The sequence below is a fragment of the Microcebus murinus genome, chromosome X (genome assembly GCF_040939455.1).
Source record: "Microcebus murinus isolate Inina chromosome X, M.murinus_Inina_mat1.0, whole genome shotgun sequence".
NCBI classification, from domain to species: Eukaryota; Metazoa; Chordata; class Mammalia; order Primates; family Cheirogaleidae; genus Microcebus; species Microcebus murinus.
Genome location: NC_134136.1, coordinates 18,960,364 through 18,970,000, shown reverse-complemented (window position 1 = coordinate 18,970,000; position 9,637 = coordinate 18,960,364).

Genomic DNA, 9,637 nt, shown 5'->3' with positions numbered 1-9,637 from the left:
CACCTGTACTTCATTGTCTTCCCCACCCCCTTTTCACCCACAGGACTCTTTTGGCAGGGCAAGCCTCTTTTTTGGGTTCACCTATCAGCTTCCTCCCCTAAAGTCCTTCCCACCTACCCTTACTTAGTAGCTAAGATTATTCGATTGGGGCGAGAAAACTCCCTTAAGCTCTTTGGAAAGGATCCAGATATCATAATACTCCCTTACAATGCTTCTCAAATTCAGTGGCTAATACAGAATGATGATGATCGGGCAGTTAACTGTATGTCTTTCCAGGGCAAACTAGATAATCATTACCCCCCTGATAAACTAATTCAGTTCCTCTATCGGACACCTGTAATATTTCCCAAAATAACAAAAGTCTCCCCCATTCCAGGAGCCATCTTAGTCTTTACTGACGGATCCTCCTCAGGCACCGCGGCCTATAGCATTAATGGCCAGGTCCACAGTTTTCCCACCAGATTCTCCTCTGCTCAACTGGTTGAGTTAGCAGCCTTAGTCGCAGTCTTCAAATACGTAGATCAGTCACCATTTAACTTATATACTGATAGTTCTTATGTTGCTCATGCTGTCGCCACTTTAGAAACTGTGCCTCATATTCGGCCCTCCAACAATACCACTCAAATATTCCAGCAACTACAAGGACTCATTCACTCCCGTTCTGCGCCCTTTTTTATAGGCCATATTCGCGCCCACACTGGCCTTCCTGGGCCTCTAGTAGCTGGAAATAATCTTGTTGATCAGGCGACTCGCGTTGCAGGCGCTGTTCACAATATCACTGTTGATCCTGTCTGCGCTGCACGCCAGGCTCATGATTTATACCATCTCAATGCCCATACCCTCAGGCTTAAATTCTCCATTACTAGAGAACAGGCCAGAGAAATCGTCCGCCAATGCAGGGCTTGTTTTACCCTTCTCCCTGAGCCACACCTAGGAGTCAACCCTTGCGGCCTGATCCCTGGGGAGCTCTGGCAGATGGATGTCACTCATTACCCCCCTTTCGGAAAGCTTAAATATGTACATGTCTCTATAGATACTTGCAGTGGATTTATCTTTGCTTCCCTACAAACAGGCGAGGCCACCCGCCACGTTATTAGTCATATTATAGCCTGTCTCACCTCCCTCCCTCAGCCTAAAGTTATTAAGACTGACAATGGCCCGGGATATATCAGTTCCAATTTCAAAAGTTTTTGTGCTCAGCTAGGCATTAAGCATATTACAGGCATTCCATATAACCCTCAGGGCCAAGGTATTGTAGAGAGAGCTCATCAGACGTTAAAAAATATGCTCTCCAAACTACAATCGGGAGGAGGAATTTTGTACCCTTTAACAGGTAATTCCAAAACCCTGCTTAATCATGCCCTGTTCATTTTAAACTTTCTCACCTTTGACACTGCCGGCAAAACGGCCGCCGACCGCCTTTGGCACCCATCCACCACGGATACTTATGCACAGGCCTTATGGAAGGAGCCGCTTACAGGCAAATGGCTGGGGCCTGACCCTGTCCTCATATGGGGAAAAGGACATGCCTGCATCTATGATACCCAGGCAGGAAACGCCAGATGGCTACCAGAGAGAGCGATTAAGCTATATAACCCACCCAGGGAATCCCCTGAGAAGAATTCTTAATTCTGTTCTCTTCCAGAAATACAATGACTCCCCGAGAAAAGGCGCTGCCTCTCCTATGCCTGATTCTAGTCGTGATCAAGAGCACCATCACAACCAACATCCATCAGATCTACAACTATACATGGCAGGTAATTAATGAGGCAGGAGACGTTGTCAATTCCTCCTCACGTCTCTCCGCAGTTATACCATGGGATCCATTAGAAATTGACCTATGCGTATTAGCTCTTGGGGCTAAAGACCCTGCGTGGGGCCTTCCCACACTTTTCGCCCCTCAGCCAGCTCCTCCGACAGCTGACTCCTCCCCGGGCCTTTGTTCCTCGGGAGCCGGACGCTCCGCAACAAGGTATATAGACTTTTATGTTTGCCCAGGGGCTCATCGGCCTGGCACCAACAACTATCAATGTGGCTACGCCCCTGACTTCTTCTGTGCCTCCTGGGTCTGTGAGACCACCGGTGATGCCTACTGGAATCCCTCCTCTTCCTGGGATTATATCACCGTCAAAAAGCAGTTTCCCCGTCGAGCTCCTTCATCCCCTTACGCCCCACAACCCCCCACTGACCCTCAGTGTAAAAACCAGTGGTGCAACCCCCTGTTAATTTCATTCACCAAAGCTGGAAAAAAAGTTTCCTGGGCTCAGTCCAGGGGATTTGAGTGGGGACTTAGACTTTACACATCTAGAAAAAACATTGGTCTCACATTTAAAATCAAGTTAATTAAAAGCCTCCCCAGAGGTCCTACGGTGGCAATAGGTCCTAACCACGACCTACACCCACCTCGACCTCACGGTCCCTCCAGGGACCTACCCTCCTCCCCAACTGTGTCCCCTCCTCTGCTCAGCACCTCCCTATACCAACCTACCCTGCCCGAGGGGCCCCCCTCCTCTGCAGAACTAATTCTCTCCTTAGTCAACGCCTCTGTCAGGACCATCCGAGAGGCCAACAATTCAGAATATCAGGAGTGTTGGGTATGCTACTCCGCCCGGCCTCCCTTTTATAAAGGCGTCGCTACATTTGGTCAGCCATTATTTACTAACGACACCAGCAAACTCAGATGGGGCCTAGAGACCCATGATGGCCTAACACTCAGCCAAGTCACAGGCCTAGGCCTTTGCCTTCTTAGCCCAAGAATGCTTCCCCCCGCACCCTTAGAGAAAATATGTAATCAGTCAATTACTGTCAACTCCACTTTTCAGTATATTCAGGCATCTAACACCTCTTATTTTGCTTGTTCTTCCGGCCTTACCCCGTATGTAGTCTCTGCAACGTTTCTTGAGCATAGAGAATACTGTGTGTTAGTCATGCTCTTCCCCAGGCTCACTGTACATCCTGCTAATGAGTTACTTCAGTTTTGGGAGCGCGGCACCACAATGCCCCGGGTAAAGAGAGAACCCATCACAGCCATAACACTCGCAGTTGTTCTAGGCCTTGGTGCCACAGGGGCTGGAACAGGCATAGCCTCTCTAGTCACCTCCAACCAACAATACCTACAGCTCTCTGTAGCCATCGATAATGACCTCCGAGAGCTACAGCAAGGTCTAAAATATCTTAAGGAGTCCCTCGCTTCACTTTCTGAGGTAGTGTTACAAAATAGAAGAGGCTTAGATTTAGTGTTCCTCCAAGAGGGAGGTTTGTGCGCAGCACTCAAAGAAGAATGCTGCTTCTACGCAGACAAAACAGGCCTGGTAGAAGATAGCATTGAAAAAGTTAGACAAAGCCTTGAAAATAGAAAGAAACAGAGAGAACAAAGTGAGGCATGGTATCAAAATTGGTTTTCTACATCCCCCTGGCTATCCACATTGCTTCCCAGTGTCTTAGGGCCGCTTGTAGGCTTTCTGTTGCTTCTCACCTTTGGGCCTTGGGCATTCAAAAAACTAACCAACTTTGTCAAGTCGCAGGTAGACACAGCCACACAAAAATCGGTCTCCGTGTTTTACCAACGGCTAGAACAAAGAGGCTCCAGAGAAGACCTCCATACAGAGTCTCCCCATTCAGCCACAGAGGGTCTAAATTTCTCAGACCTTGCCTCAGACATGGAACGCAGTTGGTTCCAAAGGCTGTGGAGACGCCCATGATGGGATTATCGCGATGCCGTGTACCAGGTGCACACCCCGCCAGCTGTGAGGTAACTCCATGACGGGAATATTGTAGGTCCATGCCTGGGGGCACACTTCATAATCTGAAGTGCCGGAGCTGGATGCCACCTACATAGCCTAAGACAGAGGCCTCACCTTCACATTAATCGCCAGATCTTATATTTGGGGTGCTGGTCGCGGAAGCCCATCGCGTAGCCTAAGACAGGCTCTCCACCAACTTATATAAACCTCCCTCATATTAATAAGGAGAGGGGGAGATGTTAGAGGCAAGGACCCTCAAAGACCCTCAACTCCCCTATGACTCGTCCTACACACGGACTTCGCCCTGGAAAATTCCAGCTATAGCTCCGAGAAGAATGCAGTCCATGACGTGCTGACCACGGGATGCTCCAGGGTGTGCTGACTGCAATTGTTCCCGACCACCTGCCAGGTTGGAGATGAGTAACCAGTCAAAAACAGGATACTGATAAGACACTGATTGGGGCTGATTAACCCAGACCCAAGCCTCATCGTCAACACTCTATTTTTTTGCTTCTACTTCCTTGTTTTTGTATGCTTATAAAACCTACTAAGAATCTAAGTAAAGCAGACCTTGACAATCATTCGCTTGGTCTCGTTTCTTTCTCTCGCTCATCTCTTTCAGGCATGGTCCCCCTCGCCCCCGCGAGTAACAGAAGGTCCCGCGGGCCGGGACAGGATGCCAAGGTAGTAATTATATTTTAAAAATTATGATAATTATAGTCATACATTCTCAACACAGACATCAAGATTTTGAATTTTCTCTTGTTTGATTTCTTAGAGGATTGTACACTGAGGGAGCAATACACGATAATAGGATATGAGAATGATAAGAGATGGGATTAATGACCATCTTTCGTAAAGTGGAAGAAAGGCAATTGTGGAATAAGACAGGGAAGAAGAAATTTCCCTTTCATCTGAGGCACATTCTCAGAAAGATCAACATCAGAAAAGAGTATACATTGAAGATGTGATTCTGGTAGAAAGAGGGCTCCAAATTTGTTCTTTTTGCTTAAGGTTGCTTTGCCTATACTAGGTCTTCTCTGGTTCCATACAAAGCATGATATTATTTTTTCTACACCTGTGAACAATGATGTTGGCATTTTAATAGGAATTGCATTGAATCTGTTGATCGCTTTGGGTAGTATAGACATTTTAACAATATTGATTCTGCCAATCCATGACCATGGTATGGTTTTCCATCTATTTACATCCTCTGCTAATTTTCTTCCTTAGTGTTTTGTAGCTCTCCCTGTAGAAGTCTCTTACCTCCTTAGTTAAGTATATTCTTAAATGTTTTATTTTCTTTCATGCTATTGTGAAAGATATTGTATCTTTGATTTGATTCTCAGCTTGACTGATATTGGTGTATATGAAAGCCACCGATTTGTGTACATTGATTTTGTAACCTGAGACTTTGCTGAATTATTTTATCAATTCTAGGAATCTCTTGGTTGAATCTTTGGGGTTTTCTAGATGGAATATCATATCATAAGAAAAGAGTGATAGTTTGACCTCTTCTGCCCCCTTGGGATAGCCTTGATTTCCTTCTGTTATCTGATTGCACTGGCAAGGACATCCAGCACTACATTGAATAAAAGTAGAGACAGTGGACAACCTTGTCTGGTTCCAATTCTAAGCAGGAATGTTTTCAATTTTTCCCTGTTCAGTATGATGTTGCCTGTGGGTATGTCATATATAGTTTTAATAATTTTAAGGTATGTCCCATCTATGTCTATTGTGTTAAGAGTTCTTATCATAAAAGAGTGTTGAATTTTGTCAATGCCTTTTCTGGATCTATTGAGAGGATCATATGATCTTTGTTTTTGATTTTATTTATGTGGTGAATTACATTTATAGATTTGCATATGTTGAACCATTCTTGCATCTCTGGGATGAAGCTTACCTAACCACATTGAATTAACTTTTTGATGTGCAGTCGAATTTGGTTTTCACAGTATAAGGCTATAGTAACCAAAATAGCATTGAATTGGCAGAGAAACATACACATAGACCAATGGAACAGGAGTGAGAACCCAGATATAAAACCATCCCCATATTGTCATCTAATCTTTGATAAAGCAGACAAAAATATACACTGGGGAAAAGAAACACTATTCAATAAATCCTGCTGGAAAAATTGGATAGCCATATGCAGAAGACTGAAACAGGATCCACACCTCTCACCTGTCACAAAAATAGATTCTCAATGGATAACAGACTTAAACCTAAGGCATGAAACCATAAGAATTTAAATAGAAAGTGTCAGTAAAATTCTGATACACATTGGCCTAAGCGAAAAATTCATGAAGAAGATCACAAAAGCAATCATAGCAATAATAAAAACAAATAAATGGGACCTGATCAAATTTAAAAGCTTCTGCACAGTCAAGGAAACTGTTACAAAAGCAAACAGACAGCCAAGATAATGGGAGAAAATATTTGCATGCTATACATCTGATAAAGGGCTGATAACTAGAATCTGTACAGAACTCTAGAAAATAAGAAAAAAACGAAACAACTCCATTAAAAAGTGGGCAAAGGACCTGAACAGAAACTTTTCAAAAGAAGACAGACTAATGGCCAACAAACATATGAAAAAAATGCTCAATATCTCTAATCATCAGGGAAATGAAAATCAAAACCACAATGAGATATCACTTAACTCCAGTGAGAATCACCTTTATCAAAAAGTCCCCCAAAACAAATGTTGGCATGAATGTGGAGAGATAGGAACATTCATACACTGCCAATTAGTGTTGAGAAATATGATTGAGGAATTAATGAAATATGGTTCATAAGATCATTATTTTATTGTATCACCCAATATTGCTATACTAAAGACAGAAACAGCAGTTTGCAGGGTTTTGCCCTGAAGGAATGTGTGAACTGAATGGTTCACTTATTAGAGGCTGCTATTATCATGGGAGAGCTCTCAAATCTTCAGTAGGGATGTTTTCCAGGAAGGCTTCCCAGTATCTCAAAATCTGTTAGCTTCCCTGTGTCTTGAAAGACAAGGCGAGGCAAACATGGTCCATAGGATGGGAGCCAGAGACAATGAGTGCACTTTACCCAGAGATGCACCTGGGTGGTTATAAACAACCTGTTTTATAGAGATGTGTTTCCTGTTCTCTCCTGTCTGTCTAGCTTTAAGTCCACAATAACTAAATCAAATAAATATAGAGTCAATATACCTCTTTTGTTATCCCTTTGTTAATTGACCACTACCTCTTAGAATTTAGAAGTTAGCCCCCAAAAGACTTTGTACCTGTTTGTTCACCTAGATAGATTAGAAGCCCTTTGAGAGGACTTTTGACCCTAACTCACTACCTGTATCCCCTAGCAACTGCATACCCTGGTATGCAAATATGTTACCCTGACAACTGGTAGTTGATGTCTGTGATTACAAAAACCTATATGAATCTAACCATATGGCTGGACGTTCATGGGGATATGTCCAGTCTCCTGAGTAACTCCGCTCTTACATCTGATCTTTTTATATAAAACTATAATCTATACCTTATACTCTGTATTCTTTTATTCTATTTCCTATTAATTTCCTTATCCTCTGTGGCGACCCCTAACTAAGGGACCTGACTCCAACCGGAGAAGCAGCTGATGTCCTCACAGGCCTGCCTCAACTACTTCCTCACAAATTAGTACAACCTCTATGGCAAGTAGTATAGAGATACCTCAAAGAACTAAAAGTAGAACTACCATTTGGTCCAGCAATCCCACTACTAGATATTTACTCAAAGAAAAAAAAAAACTTTCTATAAAAAAGACATCTCCAGTTGAATGTTTATAGCAGCACAATTCACAATTGCAAAAATGTGGAAACAACCCAAGTGCCCATCAATACATGAATGGATTAATAAAATGTGGTATATGTTTACCACGGAGTACTACTCAGCCATAAAAAGCAACGGTGAACTGATACCTCCAGTATTATCCTGAATGGAGCTGGAGTCCATTATTCTAAGTGAAGTATCACAAGAAAAACAAGCACTACATGTATGCATCATTAAATTGGTACTAATTAATCAACAAATATGTGTATATATGGAAGTAACATTCATCATGTGTCAGGCAGGTGGTGCGGAGGGGGGATTGGTAAATTCACACCTAATGGGTGTGGTGCACACTTTTGGGGGGATGAGCACACTTGTAGCTCTGCCTCCAGTAGTGCAAAGGCAATACATGTAATCAACATGTTATACCCCTATAATATTCTGAAACAAATATGTGATTCTGTAAACTGATATTTAAAACTATATGTGCTTGTATACATGTTGGAAAGCCTATATATGCTCTTACCATTCTGTATATGACAATATACAGACCATTAAGTCACGAGACCTAGGTTAAGGTTTGCTGTTTTCACAGGAGTATTCTCCTGATGTTAATGATTCTGAAAAGCTATTTTGAGTTAGTGACAAACTTTCCAGGGAGAAATATGGACATTGGGAGTGAAATACTCTGTCTTCCTCAAGCATATCAAGAAATATTCTTGGCCTGATTCCATTGAGGAATTCCTAGGAGAGTGGAAAATAAGTAGCAATGCTAAATTTGGTCAAAGCCCTCTGTTGAAGAGATAATTTAAATATTTGCTCTACAGAGGAAAAAAAAAGTCAGAATTATTAGTATCCAATTGTATGTCCTCCCTAGGACTCTGTTGGGGTGAGAGTTAAAATCAGTGTATTACAGAAATTAGATCTAGTTAAAAACAAGATGAACCAGAGCAATGAATTATAAGTACTCAGAAATTGGAGAACTTTCTCAGGTATTATTTGAATGAAGACAAAAATTCAATGGCTGAGAAAACTGAAACTAAAGCACAAGTTAGATAATACATGTGAATAGAACTTGGATGCAAAGTCATAAAAAGAGGAAGGGAGTAACCTTATTTGGTGCTGATTTATTGGCTTAGAGATCATTAGCATTTCCAGTCTTAAGCATGCTATTAAAATCTACATTTATGTTTATGGGCTAAATAGTCCAAACTGTGAAAGTTAGAGAGTACATGAGAACAGGGAGTGAAGCAGGTCATTTATTTGTCTTAATCATTTTATATATACTCATAAAAATATTTTAAAATAAAAGGCTATGTATCAAATTGGAACTCTTATCCATTGTTGATTGGAATGTACAATGGTCAACTCCTATAAAAAAATGGGCCCTTAAAAAATTAAAATTAGCATTAGCATAATATCTCGCAACTCCACTTCTCATTACATACCCCAAAGAATTGAAAACAGAGATTAGAATGGATATTTGTACACCCATGTTCATAAAAGCATTATTCAAAATAGCCAAAAATTGGAAGTAATTTAAGTTTCCCTTGATGGATGAATGAATAAACAAAATATGGTATTACACATACAATAAAATATTATTTACCCATTAGAAAAAGGAAATTCTGAGACAAGCTACAAATTGAATAAACTCTGAAGACCTTATGCTAAGTGAAATAAGCCAGTCACAAAAGGGCAAATAGTGTATAATATCACTTATCACTTATATCAAGTATGTACAGTAGTCAAATTCATTTAGATAGAAAGTACAATGGTAGTTGCCAGGAACTGTGTGGAGGAAAGAGTGGCGAGTTATTATTTAATGTGTAAAGGGTGTCAGTTTGGAAAGATGAAAAAAGTTCAGGAGGTGAATGATGGTAATGATTGGACAACAATGTAAATTTACTGGATGCCATTGAACCATATACTTAATGATGGTTAAAAGGGCAAATTTTATATTATGAATATTTTGCAACAATAAAATATTAAAAGGCTGCTTTGGAAATACTCCTCTTAGTACATGTTACCTGCTTTAATAAGAGATGAAACCATTTATTATAATCATGTAAAGTGTTTTGATTCTAAATGTTGATACTTAATAAT